This window comes from Patagioenas fasciata, chromosome 30 (genome assembly GCF_037038585.1).
Source record: "Patagioenas fasciata isolate bPatFas1 chromosome 30, bPatFas1.hap1, whole genome shotgun sequence".
Classification (NCBI taxonomy): domain Eukaryota; kingdom Metazoa; phylum Chordata; class Aves; order Columbiformes; family Columbidae; genus Patagioenas; species Patagioenas fasciata.
The window spans coordinates 1,220,140-1,240,378 of record NC_092549.1 but is presented as its reverse complement, the minus strand read 5'-3'; the positions used below and the strand labels follow the sequence as shown (position 1 = coordinate 1,240,378).

The window sequence follows — 20,239 nt, the reverse complement described above, 5'->3', positions numbered from 1 at the left end:
TGAAACCCCACCTGGAGTCCTGCATCCAGCTCTGGAGCCCTCAGTACAGGAAAGATGTGGACCTGTTGGAGAGGGTCCAGAGCAGGGTCACCAAGATGATCAGAGGGATGGAACAGCTCTGCTGGCAGGACAGGCTGGGAGAGTTGGGGTTGTTAAGCCTGGAAAAGAGAAGGCTCCTGGGAGACCTTATTGCCATGTTTCTGTACTTAAAACATGTCGATAAGAATGATGGGGACAGACTTTTTAGCAGGGCTTGTTGTGATAGGACAAGGGGTGATGGTTTTGAACTAGAAGAGGGGAGACTGAGGCCAGACATGTGGAAGACATTTTTCACAATGCGGGTGATGAAACACAACCACTGGTTGCCCAGAGAGGTGGTGGATGCCCCATCCCTGAAGAATTCCCAGGCCAGGCTGGATGGGACTCTGAGCAGCCTGATCTGCTTGAAGATGTCCCTGCCCATGGCAGGGGAGTCGGACTAGATGACCTTTGAAGCTCCCTTCCAACACTCTCTATGCTTGTATGATTCCTATCTCCAAGGAAAGCTCCACCATCTGGGAAACAACCCTTCAAGCATAGAATCACAGGATCCTAGAACCAGAAAATCATTTGATTTGAGGAGACTATGGAGTCCAACCATAACCTAACTCTAGCACTAAACCATTTCCCAGAGAACCTTCTCTATACATCTTTTAGACACCCCCAGGAATGATGACTCAACCACTTCCCTGGGAACCCTGGTCACTGCTTCACAACCTTTTCCATGAAGAAGCATTTCCTTATGTCCAATCTAAACCTCCCCTGGCACAACTTAAGGCCATTCCGTCTTGTCCTATCCCTTGGTACTTGGGAGAAGAGATCAACATCCTCCATGTTCCAACCTCTTTTCAGGTAGTTGTGGACACTCATAAGGTCTCCCCTCAGCCTCCAGTTCTCCAGGTTGAACATCTCCTGTTCCCTCAACTGCTCCTCATCACACTTGCTCTTCAGCCCCTCACCAACTCCGTTCCCTTCTCTGAACTTGCTCCAGAACCTCAAGGTCTTTTTTGTCATAAGGGGCTCAAAGCTGACCCCAGGACTCGAGGTGCAGACTCAGCAGTCCTCAGTACATGAGAACAATCACTGCCCTAGTCCTGCTGGCCACACTGCTGCTGATCCAACCAGGACACCGCTGGCCCTATTTGGCCACCTGGGCACATGCTGGCTTAGGTTCAGCCACTGTCAACAACAACCCCAGGTCCTTTCCGTCCTGGCAAATTTCTAGCCGTTCTTCCCTCAGCCTGTAGCGCTGCCTGGGGTTGTTGTGACCCAAGTGCAGGACCCAGCATTTGGCCGTGTTGTACCTCATACAATTGGCCTCAGCCCATCGATCCACCTGATTCAGATCTCTCTGTAGAGACTTCCTACCCTCTAGCAGGTCAACACTCCCAACAGACTTGGTGTCATCTGCAAACTTATTGAGGGTGCACGTGATCCCCTTGTCTAAATCCTTGATAAAGAAATTAAACAGAACTGGCACCAATACTGAGCCCTGGGGACACCACTCATGACTGGCCACCAACTGGATTTGGCTCCGTTCACCACAACTCCTTGGGCCCGACCCTCCAGCCAGTTCTTTATCCATCGCAGATACACCATCCAGGCCATGAGCTGCAGCTTCTCCAGGAGATGCTGCGGGAAACAGTGTCAAAGTCTTACTAAAGCTTCCCTCATCCCCTATACAGGGTGCCTTGTCATGGAGGAGATCAGGTTTGTCAAGCAGGACCTGCCTTTCTTAAACCCATGCTGCCTAGGACTGATCACCTGGTTGTCCTGTGTCTGCCACATAATGGCACTCAGGATGATATGATCCATACTATTCCCTGGGACTGAGGTCAGGTTGACAGGACTGTAGTTCCCTAGATCATTCTTATATCCCGTCTTGTAGATGGGTGTCACATTCACCAACTTTCAGTCAACTGGGACCACCCCACTTAGCCATGATTGCTGGGAGATAATGGAAAGAGGCTCAGGGATCACCTCTGCCTGCTCCCTCAGCACCCGTGGGTGTATCTGGCCACATAGACCTGTGGGTGTCCAAGTGGTGTAGCAGGTCACCAACCGTTTCCACTTGGATTGTTTGGACTTCATTCTGCTCCTCATCCCTGTCTTCTGTCTCAGGGGGCTGGATACCTGGAGCACAACTGTTCTGACTATTAAAGACTGAGTCAAAGGAGGCTTCTAGTACCTCAACCTTTCCCTGTTCTTTTGTCAATATATTTCCTTGTGCATCCTTTTTTTTTTTTTTTGCTGAAGTATTTATAGTTTGTTTATTTCCTTTTGATGGCACTGCTCAGATTCAGCTCCAGTTGGGCTTTAGCCTTTCTGATTTCTTCATGAACAGCTTCATGACGTCCTTGTAGTGATGCAGGGAATTGACAATTAACTAATTAACACTTAAAAACTAACACTTGACACTTAAGGAACTAACCCTACCCCACATCACTAAAGACACTTAGAGAGCTGACACTTTAACCCACATCACTCTTGCCCTGCCTTGCTTAACTCTGTGTAACTTATTGTATGAAAAACAGGATTTCACTGACACCTTGCAAAAATAATAATCCTTCATGCATCCTTGGGTGAACCAGATTACAGAGTTTTGGGCACAGGACAGGAGATACGCCAGTTTTAACCGACTCAGCAGTCTGAGACCCAACCAACTCATCACACTGGACCAAAGGTGACCGTGTACAGAGAAAGAGGACCCGGGTTCACGATCACTGCGCAGTTGCAACCAGGAGGAGTCGGAGGTGGAGACTCTGGAAATGGTCTCCTGAACTCATTGTAATAAGAACCGCCCTCTTGGGGACAGGTTATGAATATGTATAGGTGTTCCATTTAACCAAGTTCACAGCTACTGTAATTTTACTCACGCATTAGGTGAAATGATTCCCCGTGAGTCCAGCGTCGTAAATAAATGCATACCCTCTTTATAACCTCAAGGGTTGTAAGGTCATTCTGTGCCTCACAAGCAAATTTGGGACTGGGACACTGAGGTGATTGGTGACCATTGCCAGGTGAATGAAAGAAGCTGGATGAGCTGTGAGGAACTCACAGACATTTCCAACTCCACAGAAAACCAGACCCTTGCAGTTAAAGCAACAGAACTTGACATAAAACCCACCCCCAAAAAACAAAATACTCACACTGACCACAGGAAAAGCCTTGAAAAACATTGGAGAAAAGTCTACCAGGTCCCAGGGATCAGGGCTCAACCATTCTGGTGATGAACAAGCATCAAGGGCTGACATGGCATCAGAGCCACCTCCACATGGCCCTCACCACCTGTAACCAGTGTCTCCAAGTCTTTCCTTCACCAGCCTCCAGGGACAGGGACCTGCACTGGTTGTTTCCTTCACAGCTGTGTCAGTGATGGCCCTTGATGGTGTCCCACACACCCTCAGAAACTTGGGGTTTGCTTTTGCCTTTCACTTCATGAGAGGTTTGTTCATTGTTTCAGTAGCTGCAGTTCAGGATCATGGCAGCAGAGGGCTCATTAACATCGAAAATGCTCTTACAAGCCAAGGCTCTGTGCATCATTTTCCTAAAGGCTTCAAGTCTGGTGTAGATGATTAGGGAGGTTTCAGGAATACTCAAACAAAAAGCATTTCCATAATAAAGAGCAACGAAGCCAAATTTCTTCTATTTCCTTCCCTGCTCGCCCTTCCCTCCCTTTCCAGAACAGGTGGTATCAGCAGCCTCCAGTTCATATTGATGTGGTGCATCTCCTGAAAAAGAGAGAATATGTCAGAAAAGTGGGTGCCTAAATCACCATGTGAGTGAGGAGACAGGCCAGGACACCTCAAGAGGAATCACACTCCTCTGGGCCAAGAGGTGGGTGTTCCTGGGAATCTCAGGTGTTGTGCACAGTGACACTTGTGTTCAGGGAGCTGGTCAAATGACCCATCTCCTGTTCTGTAATGGTGTCTGAGTTTGCTCAGGTCACCCCTGACTTGAGCCCCATCCACTGCTGGGTGTTCTCCAGACTCCTGCCTTCAGGAACAAAGTCCCGGGAGACCTTGCTGGTGAAGATGGAGGCAAAGAAGCCATGAAGAACCTCAGTCCTGTCTGATTCTACTCTTATGAATTCAGCAGCAGGCCCATGTTACCCTTGTCTATTCTTCTGCTGTAAGGAAGATGAATCAGTTCATCTTGCTGCCCTTACACTCCCCTGCAGGTATCAAGGTCAGGGCAGCTTTGGCATCATCCCCACATCCGTGGACAAGGTTTCTAAATTCCTCCTTTGCAGCTTCCCCTGCTTCCACCTCCTGTGTGCTGCCTTTTTGCCCTGGAGCTATGTCAGTTCAGACGAGCAGCCTCATAAGACAAATACTTCTTTACATGGTACTTGGAGAAAACATTTTGTGCTTGGAGCAGGCTGTCCTGTAAGGCTGATCAGATTTCCTGAGCTCCTTCATCCTACCCAGACCTACTTCCATGTCACCACGTTGCCCGCCATCCCCCAGTATGTCAAAGTCTTCTCCGCTGGAGCCCACCAGCCTGTGCTGTGCTGCTGGCCTTCCTCCCTCCCCTCTGGTGCCTGCGAACCCACTGCTTCCAGGTCACAACAGCCAAGGTGGACACTGATGTTCACATCCCTCACCAGCTCTTTTTGTTTTCCAGTTCCAGATCCAGGTGAGAATCACCCTTGTTGCCCACCAAGCGGACATGTTAAGCAGTTGGCCCAAGATCCTCTGGACTGTTGGCACCTGCAACTTTGCCAGGCCACTGAATGTCAGTCAATTACAGTTCCCGATAGGAAACTGCTCATCAACTGGTGACTTCTTCAGGTTGCTGACAGAAGATCTTTTCCACTACTTCTCCATAATCCAGCATTTTATAACACCCAAAGCACTGTCACCCTGTGCTGGTTTATATGACAAGTCTTGGAACTGGAGGTGAGTGTGGCTGTGCTACAGTTGTCACCTCTCTGAGAAAACAACAGGAGTTTGATCAACATCAGACAGTGTCCATTTCAGCTGGCTCCAAGATGGACCCAAACATGGCCAAATCTGACCCACTCAGTGATGCTGGCAGCACCTCTGGGATATTGTATTTGAGAAAGGGTAAAAAACGCTGCACAACAGCAGGTGGGAGAGAGGAGGGAGGAAATGTGAGAGAAAAGCACTGCAGACACCAAGGTCATATCCCATAGGACCCAAGCAGGTCCCTCAGCAGGCCAAAGCTTGCTCTCCTGAAATCCTGCTCTTGGCCTTGTGATCATCTCCCAGGAGCCTCAGCTCCACTTTCCCATCCCTGACTGTTCCATCCTGACCAGCTCTTTGTGGTTTGTAAGTGTGAAGTCCCACAGGGCACCTCACCTCACTGACTCCTCAGTCACCCGTGTCAGGAAGATGTTGTCAATGAGCTCCAACCCCTCCTTGATGGCTGGTACCTTGCAGATATTGGGATATCTCAGGTCTGTCATGAGGACACTGGCTGGAAACATGAGGCTTCTTTAATTTGTCTGAAAGAGGCCTCATCTAGTTCCTCTTCCTGATCAGTGTCTCAGTAGCTGATGTCCAGTGACCACAACATTGCCCACGTTGTTCTGCCCTCTCATGCTGACTCCTCAGTGTTCAGCTGACATTGTTTCTCCCCAGGCAGAGCTCCACACATTGCTGCTGCTCTCCCCCATGAAGGGAAACTATTCCTTTGACTCCAAACCTCTGGCATTATTAGTATCAGACACACAAGACCCCACTATTTCCCCAGGAGACAATATTTATAGTGTCCTGTAATGCCTCGTGTTGGGAGAGACACCTTCATCAGGATAAGCCAACTGTATGCAAACTTTAGTAGTTGAGCAAATGGAGCTACAGTCCAGGGAGAGTTCAGACCTTGTGAATACCTGGTATTCACCCATCAGAAATCTCTGATTTTTGACGAGATGAAACGACGAGTTCTCAGTGACCCTGAGGAGAAGGGCCTGGGCACTCCAAGGTCCCCACACCAGCCCGTGGTGCACGCTCGCCATGAACAAGGCAGCTGCACACGGGGCTGCATGAGGAGGAGCGTGGGGACCCAGACACCTGGAGTTCTCATCCCATTCGGTTCAGCACTGGTGTGACCCCACACACACGGGGGTGTGCCAGTGTGCGGCTTCCCAGTTTGGAGAAGCAAGGAGGAACTGGAGAGTGCAGGGCTGTGCCAAGGGAGGTTCAGCACCTTGTGCACATGGTGTGGGATGCTGAGGGACCTGGGCTGCTTTGGCCCAGCAGTGCTGGGGAGGCTGCAGCAGTGCAGGAGTAGCCTGAGAGTGCTTGAAGGGTGGTTTCAGAGGCGGTGGAGGTTTTCTGCAGAGTGGGAAAGAGCATGAGAAAGAAATAATGGCACAAAGTGCAGCTGGGGAGGTCCAGGGTGGAGATGAGCAGGAAGGAATGTGACTGGAAGGGCAGTGCTGTGGTGGAGCAGGTCAGCAGAGGGAGTCTGCATCAGCCCAAGGCTTTGTGCTTCAAGGAACAGCTGTGGAGGATGCAGAGATCTCAGCAAAGGGAGGAAGATGCTCAGACAAGAGCAAGGTGGGGCAGCAGGGGGGATGTCTGCAGCCTGCAGGGCAAGAGGTGCAGGGGATGTCACAGCACAGGACAGGCTGTGGTGGAGATGATCAAGGGATGTAAAGAGGCTGAAAGCCCCACCAGACATGAGCTCCTTCTCCCCTTGGCTATGGCTGTTGTCTGCACCTCTGATGCCTGTGAGGAGACACCTTGTCCTTCCAGCACAGGGGCCTCATGGCCTCCTTGTCCCCAGCCAGGAACCTGGGAGGTGTGGGACCATAGTCCTGCCCTTGGCCTTGCACAGCCCCACATCACACTGTCCAGGAAGGGCCCTGAACAATGTGGGAGGAACAGGATCTGCCTTCCCAGGGCTGGGGGTCAGGGCTTGTCCCTTTGGTTAATGAAACACATTCAGGTTTACTCAGCATCTAAGAGAACTTCACCTTGCTTTTCCTGACCTGTTGTCACTGCATCCCGTTTTCTTCTGTAACCGGACCATGGGGTCAGTTCCTCAGTAGTGTCCCTCAGTGGGACTCATTAACATTGCAAGAAACTTTGGAGTTTGAATCTGACTTCTTGAGAGGTTTCATCAGGTTCCCCTGAGGGTTTGAGGTCCATGGACTCAGCACCAAACCCACCAGAGGGGTCATTAATGCGCCTTGGGCTGCTCCTGTGCTGCTGAGCTGGGCTGGGCTCCTGGGACAGAGGGAGCTCCTGGCAAGCGGCAGCGCTGCAGAGAGACAGCTCTGCCCAGGAGCAGCTCCTCTGCACAGCGCAGCAGGGCTGAGGGCTCTGCCTGGGGATCTCAGGGAGACGAGCAAGGCACTGCCCTGGCTCAGAGAGCTCCGCTGAGCCCCTGCAGAGGACGCGGAGGCCAATTCACACCTGAGTTTTACATACAGGAACACTAAACCAGCCTCCAGGAGCATCCCAAGCCTCTGGAGACACTGGTACAAGCGCAGTTTCCCCTGGCGAGTCCCTTCCCACCCGCAGCTCGTGGAAGCCTCACCCAGGGTGCTGGAGAGACCCTCGGTCGGGGCACCGAGGTCCTGGGCTGCGGTCAGCGGTGTCACAGGGTGGTTGGGCAGCTCCTGGCGGGGCTGTTCACGCCATCTCCTCTGGTGAGCCGTGCTCAGCCGCTGCTGCGCGGTCTCTGGGAGAAAGGCAGAGAGAGAAGCTGTCAGAAAAGCTTCAGGGCTTGGGCACTGTGGCCCCAGGCCCAGTGGGGAGGGTGAGGAGACACCTCCCTGATGCAGACGCTGCTGCTGCTGCTCCAGCTGCTCCTGCTGCTGCTGCGGGACCTGCTCCTCCTCTGGCTGCTTTGGGTTTAAAAGCCCAAGTCTCTTTCGCCTTGTGTTCCCTCCCCCTGAGAGGCCCCCAGTCTGGACTTTTCTTTGCTGTACCTTTTAAGTTGTATTTTGTCTTATAATTCAAGTATCTTTTTAAAATGCAAACGCCTGAGACTCTGATACAGGGAACCTGGGGACAAGAACGTTCCTGTGGCAGTTTGTGCACACGAATCCGCGTGTGGCACTGCTTTGCTGATGGAGCTGGGAAGGAAATCCTCGTCCTTCTCTGGAGCCGAAAAACCACACGCGGTGGTTGGAGAAACTGCCAGTTTGACCTGGAAGGACGAAGCCAGAATTTGAGGGCAGAAATCAGTTGCCCCAGGTCCTTAGGGCTGGAGGTTGCTCTGGGATGTTCTTCTGGTTTTTAAAGGCCATGTTCCAGAACACAACGATGCCAAGTGAAGGGTCCAGGCTGTGTTTTCCTCCCCGCGCATTTCCCTGTGTGATCTGCTCTGTGACCCCCCCGTGAGCAGGGGTTGGACTGGGGGTCTGCAGAGGCCCCTTCAGCCCCACCAGGCTGGGATTCTGTGGCTCTGTGACTCTGCACTGCGGTTCCCCAGCACCCCCAGGATGATCCACAGCCCACAGGCAACTGCAGCTTTTCCTTTTCGGGCCGATTTCTGAAAAACCCCTGGCTCTTGTGCTGGGCTTCACCTCCCGTCCGGGTACCCCGGGGTGACAGCGGGGCCTCTCCGGTGCCTTCCGCGGGCTCTGCCCGGTCGGAGCAGCAAGGCCGGCGATGGGGAGGGGTTCCCGGGGAGGGCAGAGCCCGTCCCGCGGGGCTGCGGGGACGTTTCTAGGCAGGCTCCGCGCTAAACAGCCCCGTTGCTAGGGCAGGGGGGCATTCCCAGCCCGGCGCTGCGGTAGACAGACCCGTTGCTACGGCTGCGGGGCCTTCCAGGCCGGACTCCGCGCGGCGCGGCCCCCGTCGCTATGGGAACGGGGCCCTTCCAGTGCGGGCGGCGCGCAGCATGGCGGTGCCCCTGCCGAGCGCGGCGCTGAGCGGCGTCCGGAGCGGGCGGGCGTTCGGCACGGCCGGTGAGTCCCGGGCCGAGGAGCCCCGGTTCCCCTGCGCGGGCAGCGGGAGCCGCTTGGGGCGTGGCGGGGAGAGCGCTCGGGCGGCTGAATTCCTGGCGTGGCCGGCTCGGGGAGGCGGGGGTGGCTCCGGCTCTTCCCGGGCTCTCTCGGCCTCGTCTCTTGGGCTCTGGAGAAAGCGGGAACTCTCTGGCAGCGAAGAGGTGGAGTGAACAGCAGAGGCAATGCCGCTGTTCGGCGGCATTTTTTATTTCATCAGCGCTGGGCAGCACTGGTAGACGCTTGCACCTGGGCAGGAACAAGCCCAGGTTCCAGTCTAAGCTGGGGAAGGACCTGTTGGAGAGCAGCGAAGGGGAAAGGGACCTGGGGGTCCTGGGGACAGCAGGGTGACCATGAGCCAGCACTGGGCCCTTGTGGCCAGGAAGGCCAATGGTACCTGGGGTGGGTTAGAAGGGGGTGGTCAGTAGGTCAGAGAGGTTCTCCTGCCCCTCTGCTCTGCCCTGGGGAGACCACACCTGGAATATTGTGTCCAGTTGTGGCCCCTCAGCTCCAGAAGGACAGGGAACTGCTGGAGAGAATCCAGCGCAGCCACCAAGATGCTGAAGGGAGTGGAGCATCTCCCGTGTGAGGAAAGGCTGAGGGAGCTGGGGCTCTGGAGCTGGAGAAGAGGAGACTGAGGGGGACTCATTCCTGGGGATCAATATGGAAAGGGGGGTGTCCCGGAGGCACCCCAGGTTCGTTTAAGGGACAACAGGGTCCAAAACAACTTCTGTTAAACCGGTGAGAAACAGGGTTTTAGCATCCAAAAGTGACTCGAATACAGGTTCGGATACCAGTTGAGGAAAATTATGAAGGGGCAGCAACCAATACGACAGGCGGTGCACAGAGTGCATGCACGTGGCTTCACCAAAACAATGCCGGAGCCGTCCCTGAGTCCGGGAGGAGTCCGCACTTGCCTGAACACGGTGTGGGGTTATTTTGAAGAGATACACGTGCTGTAGTGAGTACGGAAAGTGCACACTCGCGATTCTGCGAGGGTAAATTTATAATACACTCGCAATCCTGCGATGGGCAGTTTCACTCACACCCGTAGCGGCAAGGCAGCGGAGTCTCCATCCCGGGGGGGCTCTCGGCGGCAGCATCTTGCTCGCGCTGCGAGAGACCCGCGACAAATGGGCGGAGTCTTGATGAGAGTCCCGTTTTTTATTGGCTGATCACATCTGACTGTGGGCATTCCAGAAGCTTCTCTGCACCCCCACTCTGGCTGTGGGTGCCCCTGAAGCCTCCAAACATCCCCCACACTGGCTGCGGGCGCCCAGCGGCTCCCTGGCACCTCGGTGCTCCCTTCTCCTAACGGCCCTGGCCAGGGGCTCTGGGGCCAAACAAAAGAAGCTGTAGCAGAGAGAGAGGGAGATGTGTCTACTCCTTCCATGATGAAGGAGGGAGGGGGAGAGAGGGGGGTTTGCACCCTGCCACACCCACTGTCCTGTCCTGTACCCCACTATACTGCCCCTTCACCCTGCATACCCCCTCCCTACCCCCCTGCACCCCAATGTCCTCCACGTGGTGCTGGTGGATGGATCCAGCTCAGCACAGGGTGAGGTGCCCGACTACTCTTCCTGGGCCCCCCCCAAATCCTTCTGTGAACCAGCAGGTCCCAGTACAGCCCAGCACCGCTGTGCCTGCCCAGGGGGTTGCAGCCAGTGGGGGGTACCCAGGAGTGGGTGCTGACAGTTTGGGGGAGCACCCACCTGGCCCCAGCCCAGGGCAGCGTGTTGGGGTGATCCTGGGTCCCCACACCATGACACCCAGCAGCAGCCACTACGTGTGTGTCACAGGGCTGTGCTTGTCCCCCTGTCCCCTGCAGGGCTGGGGACACACACACATACCCAAGCACCTCAGAGCCCCCACCACCCCCTCCCACAGGCATCCCCACTCCGATGCCTTTATCACCCTGAGCATCCTCACCTGCACCCCCATGCTCCTGGACACCAATTTAAGCCCAGCAGCCCCAGTGCTGGGATGTGTTGTGCTCAGCTCTGTTCCCTGTGCCCACTTTGGGGGTTTCCTGCTTTATCTGCCCCCACTTAGGTGTTTTATTTCCCCCTGATGGATGCTGGATGTGCAGTGGGACCTGCTGCTGTTGCCATGGTCCCCCTTTGCTGCCCAGGGTGGGGGTGCTGGGACCACCTGCAGCCCCAGCTCATTTGGGGGGTGATGACTGGCAAACCAGCCTTCCCCCCACCCCGGGGGCACCCATTCTGCCCCCCTCTCTGTGCACTCTAGGTTCTCCCCATCCCTCTTCCCCTCTGCATCCTCTCTCCAGTTCCTCTGATCCCAAATATCACAGCTCCTGTGCTTCCCCCTCACACCCCGCATGCCCCAGATTCTTTCCTGGGTCTCCCCGATTCCTCTTTACCCCTCCAAATCCCCTCCAGCTCCGTTGCCCTCCGCAGGACTTTGCTCCTGTCCCCTGCTCAATCACCTCTATCCCCACCGAGCACCTTCAGCTTGGCTCTGGTCCCTGCATGCTCACTCCCACCCTGTGTGACACCCCCTGCACCGTCCCATCCCTTTCCCCCTCCCCATATACACTTGGATCCTCTCTGAACCCGTCTCCAAGACCCTCCCTGGGTTTCTGTGCCCCCTGCTCTGCTCCAAGCTCCTCTGGGGCCACCCAGACCCCTCTGTCCCTTCCTCTGCTCCCCGTGCAGCAGAGCGGCCTGTGAGAGCTCGGGCAGGATGTGCTCCCCGTGTTCCCCCTGGATGGGACCCTGCCCCACGGTCTCACAGCGAATAGAGCCTGGAAAGAGGCTTTGCTGTCATCCGCTCTGGGTCGCCCATGGCATGGCTGGGCTGGGACAAGCACCAGCCGCCTCCTTCCCCAGGGGAGCTGGAGCTGGTCACATCGTTGTGCAGGTTTTGGCAGTCGTTCTCCTTGCTGGTGTTCTTCAGATGACCTGAATCCCAGAGCACAAAATCTTTCCCATTGAGATTTCTCCCAAACAGGCACGGGTGTCAGAGCCGGCGAGCTCCAGAGTGAGCGCTGTGCTGTCCCCGCGCTGTCCTTTGTCCCTGCGTGAGCAGTGAAAGCCTGGCAGCTGTGTGGGGGTGTTATTTTTCTCTGCTAAAGTGGCTGAAGCATTTCAAAGGGTTTCCCCAGGTGTTCTTGGCAGAGAGCTAAAGCCAGGCACATTTCCCTGGCCTCTGCATCACCCAAGACACTTCAGTTCTGCTTTTCCACCAAGCTGAGTGGTGTCGTCGATGCGCTGGAGGGAAGGGGTGGCATCCAGAGGGACCTGGACAGGCTGGGGGGTCCATGTGAACCTCATGAAATTCAACCAGGCCAAGTGCAAGGTCCTGCACCTGGGTCAGGGCAATACCCAGTACCAGCACAGACTGGGGGAGGATGGATGGATGGATGGATGGATGGATGGATGGATGGATGGATGGATGGATAGCAACCCTGTGGAGAAGGGCTGGTGGGTGACAAAAGGGGCATAAGTCCGCAATGTGCATTTGCAGCCCAGAGAGCCAAGTGTCTCCTGGGCCACATCACCAGCAGGTGGAGGGAGGGGATGCTCCCCCTCTGCTCTGCTCTCCTGGGGCCCCCCAGAGAACCGAGTCCAACTCTGGGTTGTCCGGCACAAGACAGACATGGACCCCAGGGGCTCTGTCCCTCTGTCACCAGTGCTGCCTCAGTCCCACCCTGCTCCCTCCAGCATTTTAGAACGATGCTAAAACCCAACCTGTGGCTGGTGATGCCAACCCAGGCGATGTGTGGGTCAAAAATCACCATCACATATATTAACCCTCCTAAAACCAACATGGAAATGGCAGATGTTTGTGCCTCCTTGTGTGGATGCAGCTCTGGCTGCCTCGTCCCGCATCCCACCCTTGCAGCTCCAGGACAGACCCCACACTGGTGGCCCTGCCTGCATCTCCCGTCCCAGAACAGCCAAAGGAGCCGCTTGTTTTGGCCTCCAACTGGCTGATTTAGCCTGGTTCCCTTTCTCCATGAAGGATAAAACGCGGTGCTGAGGCTCCGGTGTCAGTCCCAGCCTGTGCCTACCCTTCGTTGTGTGTCATTTCATGTGATTTTGATCACATCCTTGAAAACAAAAAGAACCTCCAACCCACTCAGTCTCAGCCCTCCCAAGGCAGAGATATTTCCGCGTGGTGAACGCTCCCATGCAAATTCTCCCATGTCCTATTTTAGGTTTCTCGCCGGCACTGGCTGCAGACAACTGCGCTGGAGCTCCTGTCAAGCCTTAGACAAGGGTCTCAGGGATATGGGTCAGTGCCAGGGGTGGGTTATGGTTGGGTTCCATGATCTTGAGGGTCTTTTCCAACCAAAATGATTAATGAGTTTTTAGGGTTTATCCCAAATGATGGGAACCCCCGGTTCCAGCTCTGATCTTTACCACATACCTTTTAGAGGCTGAAGAGGAAGGAGACGCAACACCTCAGCATACGGGGGGTCTTCCCCAAAGCTTCCCAGTGTCCCTTCTGTCTCCTCTGCACATCAGGGCAGGGCACAAGGGACAAAGTACCACCAGCACGCTCTGAAAGGTCATCATTTCTACCAGCTGCAACCTGATCTGGGTGAAGATGTCCCTGCTCATGGCAGAGGTTGGACTGCATGAACTGTGAAGGTCCCTTCCAACCCAAACTGTTCTGTGAGTCTGATGGCTGCACTCCAGTGGCGGGGATTCAGTTCAGGAGGGACCCAGGTTTTCAGGAATGCGGACCCAGGAGTTTGGGAGAGAGGACCCAGGAGTCCGGGAAAGGGACCCAGGAGTTCAGGCGGGGATTCAGGTCAGGAGGGACCCAGGAGTTCGGGAAAGGGACCCAGGAGTTCGGGAAAGGGACCCAGGCGTTCAGGAAAGGGGACCCAGGAGTTCGGGAAAGGGACCCAGGAGTTCGGGAGAGAGGACCCAGGAGTTCAGGTGGGGATTTAGTTCAGGAGGGACCCAGGAGTACCCCTAAGGACCCAGTAGTTGGGGAGGGACCCAGGAATTTGGGAAAGGGACCCAGGAGTCCTGGAGAGGGGACCCAGGAGTTCGGGAAAGGGGACCCAGGGGTACCCCTAAGGACCCAGTAGTTGGGGGGGGACCCAGGAGTGCCCCAAGGGACCCAGGAGTTCAGGAGAGAGGACCCAGGCGTTCGGGCGATCCCGCTGCGTGGCCACGCCCCCTCCCCATCACCCCGCCCCCCTGTCCTTGGCCCCGCCCCCTCCGCCCCTGCACCGCGCGGCCTCCCCGGAGCCGAGCGGGCTCTGTCCCTCTCCTCCCCCCCCGCCCCCCCTGTGCTCCGGGTGCCGAGTTCGAATCCCCCCGCAGCCGCCTCCTCCCCCCGCTCCCTCGGTGTGCGGGGCCTTGCGGGAGCGCTGCGTGCGGGGCAACGCGGGGCGGGAGCCCCCGGCGCACCCGGGATGCGTGAGGGCGGCCGGCAGGGCCTGCGGCTGAGAGGAATCAACCTGACAAGAGGTTTTGTTCCATGGAACAGGACAGGATGGGTCTTCCCTGAATATCGCTGGATCTGTTACAGTTGGATTAATATTAGGATGGCAACCAGCCCTGTAGCCATAGAACTCTTGTAATCAGTAACCAAACTCTGTTCTTAAAGCTGACATAGATTTATGGTATATTCTTACAAGGCAGGTAACTGTAACCGAGCCTTATTCTTAAGGTGGACATAGATTTACGATATATTCTTTTAAAGTTGGTACCGTAGAAAATAACTGATAATTGTAGCATCTTTTAGATAGGAAGTTTGTGTTATTATAGGTGTGGAATATTCTAATGGTTGTCAGGGGTGTAATGAATGTGTATGTGACTGACTTGTATAATAAGGTATGGTCTGAATCAGCTGTTGGAAGCTTTGGGTGCGAACCCCTGGTTTCCCAGCGCTGGAATAAAGCACCGCATGGAACTGTGCCCGTGGTTCTGTGTCCTGATTGCTGACATTAGCACAAATCACAACTGCATTTTTCACATCCTCCTCCTCCTCCTCCTCCCGCTCCTGTCCGGGATGTGCAGCTGCAGCAGGCTCAGTGCCAGGGCCACAAGGTGCAGGGGCACCAAGAGCGGGGCCGCAGCCGAGCGGGTCCAGCAGAGCCTTGGGGAGGGCTGCCCTTGGAGCAGGGCCGGAGCTCCAGCCCTCTCCCTGCAGGCCTTTCCCTGCCCCCCCAGCGCTCACCCACTGCCCAGCGCAGCCTCACAGCCACCAAGGAAACACCCACAGCGTGAGACCCAGCGGTTTGCAGGGGGGGCTTTACTGATGGGGGCAAGAGCTGGTGCCAGCAGCCTGGCCGGCACTGGCGCTCGTCACGCCGGAGAAGGCTCTTGCTGGACGTCTCTCTCGCGAGCCTCAGCGCCTGAGACGGTCTCCTGGCACTGGCCGACGTGGAGCAGATCCGCTCTCCAGAGCTGCAGAGTTGAGTACAAAGCTCTGCAGTCTTGTATGCACAGAGGTGCAGAGCAACAAGTCTGGTCAGGACACCTGTGGTGGGATCTGCTGCTGTCTGGAGAGAGCAGGTCCAGGTCCCTGGGGTGCAGTCCCACCCTGCTGCTCTCCGTGCCCCCAGGGCTGTCAGGAAAACACCCTCTTTGCCCAGCTCTGGCCTGAAGCTGGCCCACAGCCCCTTTTTCAGAGGCGAGCACTCCAAAAGGCAAACACTCAACTGGGAATGCTCTTTCCCCAGTTGTTTTTCACGGCCTGCGGTACCTGGGCCTCCCATTGCTCTGGCTCTTTTTTCCAGGCCTTTGGCGGTGCCACTGCTGCGCTTCTGCTCTATCTTGCTGCACAAGGACTCCCAGAGCTTGCGTGTTTCCTCCTCCGTGCACACGCGGGGCTGCGCCTGCAGGACCACGGCAATGCAGCAGCAGGCAGTGTTGGTGTCCCTGGCAGGGGCTGGGGGGATTTCAGCGCCCCCCTCCCTCCTGCCCCTTCTTTTCAGCCTCTCCATCAGCCCTGCTTTGCTCACGGTCCCGACTGCAGAGCCTTTCTGCAACGACCCCTGAGCCAAGGGAGCACGGGGCTGAAAGCAACCCGGCTGCTTGCTATCCCAGACCAGCCTGGCCGCACCGTTGCGCCGTCGCCGTTACAAACGCCACCACATCGAGCCTTGGGGACGTACCGGTCCTGCCCTCCTCTCCCCCGCCTTGGCAGGGGGTGCAGCCTGGGGTGCAGCTTCCCACAGGTGTTGGCTGCTGCCTGCCTCTTTCCCCGACCGTTCCCAGCGCAGCACGGCCAGCTCGCTGCAGACACACAGCGGGAGGAGGTGGTGTGAGCACAGGAGCGCGCTCCAGCCGGGCTCCCAGCTGGGCGCCGGCCGCGGCCGCAGGAGCGGCTCTGCCGAGAGGCCGGTGCCAGGAGAAGCGGCTCTCTCCCGCGGGGCTGCAGGGAGCAGGAGGAAGGGACTGCGGGAGAGGAAGCGCTGCCCGTGTCCGGAGAGATTTACCACTGGAGCTTGTCCTGCAGATCCAGCTGCTCATCCCTCTCCCCTCTCCTCTTGCGGGCCACCTGCCCCAGGATGCAGGTCACCACCTCCCGCAGGGCCCGGTCTGTCCGTGGGGAAAGGCTCCTGCAACAGCAAGGACAAAGTCTCCCTGACTCTGCAGCTGGGACCGTCCTGCCTCTTCCCACACTCAGCCCCACAGCCATGCGGCCCCGTTCTGCCCCACAGCCCCCTGGAGGCAGGAGGGGTTTCAAGCCCCTGCTCTGGCCCCTGCCGTGGGGTCTAACCCAGCCCGTTCCCGTGGCTGCAGAAATCCCCGGGCGCCCTGTGCAGCCCCGTGGCTCGGGGGTTGGCTCCCTGTACCCACCACCTCTGGCTCACCCCCACCGCCCCAGGGCTCGGCTGGAGCGGGCACACTCGTACCGCTTCGGGGGGACGCTGTTGTCCTCAGGGACTGTGGGGGGCTCTTCTCCGGCCTCTTCCCAGTCCTCCATAATGGTCCTGATCTCCAGCAGGTCACAGCTGGACTCGTCTGACTCCACGCTGCTCGGGGAGCTGTCTGAGGAGCACTCGGGGGAGCTGGATTCCTGCACAGGAGGAGACTCTCACACAACAGCCCCGCACCCGGAGGGTGCTGCTTCCCAGCACGCAGACCCCAGAACACTTCTGGATGGACCACAGGGGACAGGGAGAACCGGGAGAAGGAGCTTAGGAGGCCCTGGGGTGACCTCTGAGTGTCACCAGGGTTTCACTGCAACTCTGTGTCCCCCTTCTTGCTCAGGAAGGGCAGCATCACCCGCCCGGCTCTGCTGCAGCAACGCTGCTGTGACGGCTTGGGTGCCAGAGGTGCTTTGCGGTCTCAGCCGCCCCGCGGGAGAAAGTGCTCTTCTTCTGCAGGAATCCCAAATACCTGGCTCCTCTGCATCTCCTCTGGGTTTTCTGCCTCTCCTTCCACACCGGGTGTCTCCTTTTCTGCCTCGGCCTTTGCTTTCATTGCTCCGGCTGACGGCCGTTTACTTTTTTCCCCTACCGCCGCCTCCTTTTTCTCCTTTTCCTCTCCTTCCAGGAATTTCTGGATATACTGTGGAAGCTTCTCCTCTTTCTTCTTCTGCCGTTTATTCTGGAGGCCGAATGAAATGCAATAGCAGGCAGCATTAGTCTGTCCTGCCACGGCTGAGCTGTTTTCCTCCCTTCCCTCCCTTCTCTTCTGCCTCGCTGTCCACGCTGGTTTGCTCCCAGGTTCCTGCAGGCTCCACCGAGGAGCCCGTCTGGAATGACCAGGGAGATCAGCCACCACCGGGCTACAAACCAGCCGGCAGCTGGCGAGCCCAGACCAGCCCTGCAGCCACCGGGCCGACAGAAACAGCCCCACGTGAGGGCTCTGGGGGTGTTTCCAGGCTACTGGAAGTGACAAGTATATTCTCAACTGACAGTGACCCGCCTCTCTCCAAGCAAACACCAAAGCAACCGGTCAGTGGTCCCGTGAACACCCAGTGAAGAATCTTGTGAGCACCGGCATGTGTGGAGCAACGCTGCTCTACAGTCCAGTAGGATGTGCTCCTGCAGCATCCGGTGTCGGGTACCTTTTCTCTCCTCTCAATGGCTCTGGCTATGAAGTCCACTTCTCTGGGGGCAACCAGAGGCGGTAGCTTTCCTTTCTCCTCCTTTTCCTTCAAGCAGCTCCTCTGGATGACCGGTAGCTGCCTGCAAAGACACAACAGGGCGTGTTGGCAGGAGCGCAGGAGGAGCTGGTTCTGCATCCTGTGCTTCCAGGTGGCGCCCCTGCTTCTGCAGCAGAACGGGCTCTGCTCACAGCCTTGTGATCAAGTCCCCAGGCACAGAGAAGACCCCAAGCTGTCAGCCTCGGATGTGCCCAACAGCCCCCCTGCAACCCAGGATGCCCAGGTCTTGGCCCTCTCTTGCTGGAGCAACCAGAGGAACAGGGTCCTGTGCCCGGAGATAGCGCTACGCCCTGTACGGGCAGGTTGGGCGCTGGGGACACAGTGTCAAAGGGAGGAGGACGCGACCCCACGGAAAAGCCATCCTGCCACTGAGCTCTCCGTAAGACAGGCGTCAGCGCAGAAGAGGCTCCTGGTTGCTCAGGGCAATCCTCTGCAGTAACTAACTGCAGAACTCTGTTCTCAGCAAACAGAAAGGCCAGGCTCATTTCAACCTGAAGGGAAAGCCAAAATGACCTTCTGCTCCTGGAACGAGCCTTTGCACTTGGCTACTCAAGACATCTGCACATCGGAAGGGAAGAAAGAAATGGTGGTGCCAGCAGAGTCTGCCAAGAAGCTGCAGACACTGCCATGAGCAAGAAACCGTGAGTCAGTGGGACGTGGGCAAAGCGCACGTGGGGTGTTTCCGGGAGGAACTTCTCGCTCCCACAGAGACCGGAGCAGGGGGCCACGCTCACCCGTTTATGCGAGTGTCTCACCTGGCGCGAGGCTCACTCCCCTCGGCTTTCTGACCCTGCTCCGGCGTCACAGTCAGGGCAGGTAAACGATGTGGAGGAAGCCTGGCTCGACGGAGGAGGCGCTTCCCGGCAGCATCCTCTAGAAACGGGAAAGGAGACGGTTCTTCAGAACAGCATCTCGGTGTTGTTCTGGGAACCGGGTGCCACTCGTGTGCCAGTTCCAAGGAGAGTGACGTGCGGGTCTGCTCAGGGCTGTGGTAACACTGGGGAAGGTGGTCCTTTTCATCCCTTTGGGGGAAAGCCATGTTTCCTGGGAGGTCTTAGGCCTCTTCTGACACTGTTTTTTCATCCAACGCCCCATGCCTACAGTGCACCGTTATTCCCTGGGGAAGACTGTTTGCATGGCTTTCTCTCATCCGTGTGCTGAAACGGGGGCTTCCATGGCAGATACTGGTGCTGTCCAGGAGTCATTCTGGGGAGGGGAATCATTTATCTCACGGGAACCCGGCTCTGGGGTTTCTGCCTTGGTCCCGTGCACACAGATTTGCTGCTGGGGCAGGTTCACACCACAGGCCGTCACCTTTTCCCTTCACACATCCGTTCAGGTCTATCAGCGCTGGCACTTTGGGCACGGTCTCAAGTTGGTACCTGGCAGAGGAAGAAGGCAGCAGGCTGAAGAAAGGACACCGCGTTGTTTCCCACCGCAGCCCAACCCGGAGGGACGCAGCAGAAGCTCCAGTGCCGGGAGAGGCCCCGTCAGCCTGTGCCCGCGTTTCTCCATCCTTCCCTGAGAATGGCCGTCCTCCCACAAAACCCCCTTGCTGCTGCTGGGGAAATGACTCTGCTCATCGCGCACATGGAGAGCAGAGTATTATCTAGTGCTCTGGTTTTCTAAGACGCCTTTGAATTCTGATCTTGCCCTCCGAGTTCCTCGTAGAGCCTTGCAGATTAACGTTTCCGGACCTAAGAGCAGTCTCTCCCAGAGAGGAAAGAAAAGGAGCAGGAGAAACGTAGCGGGAAATGTTGCCTAAATGCGTCTCTAGGTCCACAGCAGGACAGATGCAGAAGCTGTGCCACTGTCCCCCGTTCCTCCAAGTGAAGTCAAACGTACCATGGCAGGACAACAACACGTCCAGAAGAGGTCTGGGAAGCAGCGGTGTCATGGCGTGAGATGACCGAGTCCCTCATCTCCGGCATCTGCAACGAGGACAGAGGCGGATGACGGGAGGAGCGGACGCTGGGAAGGGCCGGCTGCTCGCTCCGCCTCAGCCCAGCGCCAGCAAAGAGCCAGAGCCGCCCAAGGGCTCTGGGCTCAGCAAGCCTTGCCCTGCCTGTGCCTCTGCTCCCGGCCCCCAGAGTGGGGCACGCAGCGCTCCCCGCCATCAACGCCGGCCTTTTCTTGCAAAGTGCAGCTCCTCTGGGGGTGGCTCTTGCAAAG

The 20,239-nt window shown here is 56.7% G+C and overlaps 2 long non-coding RNA genes across 3 annotated transcripts; one reads left to right on the top strand and one right to left on the bottom strand.

Moving 5' to 3' along the window:
• Nucleotides 1-2,588: 2,588 nt before the first annotated feature.
• On the bottom strand, nucleotides 2,589-8,648 carry LOC139825913 (uncharacterized). The gene is made up of 3 exons (XR_011736079.1): nucleotides 7,943-8,648; nucleotides 7,549-7,692; nucleotides 2,589-3,770 (listed from the first exon to the last, which is right to left on the bottom strand). It is a non-coding gene; the product is annotated as an uncharacterized lncRNA (long non-coding RNA).
• Nucleotides 8,649-8,814: 166 nt separating this feature from the next.
• LOC136113016 (uncharacterized) lies at nucleotides 8,815-14,861 on the top strand. 2 transcript variants are annotated; one of them, XR_011736073.1, is made up of 3 exons: nucleotides 8,815-8,926; nucleotides 13,143-13,219; nucleotides 13,362-14,257. It is a non-coding gene; the product is annotated as an uncharacterized lncRNA (long non-coding RNA). The 2 variants fall into 2 exon arrangements; XR_010652954.2 differs by lacking the exon at nucleotides 13,143-13,219 and adding an exon at nucleotides 14,432-14,861 and having other exon boundaries at nucleotides 8,828-8,926; nucleotides 13,362-13,602.
• Nucleotides 14,862-20,239: the final 5,378 nt, after the last annotated feature.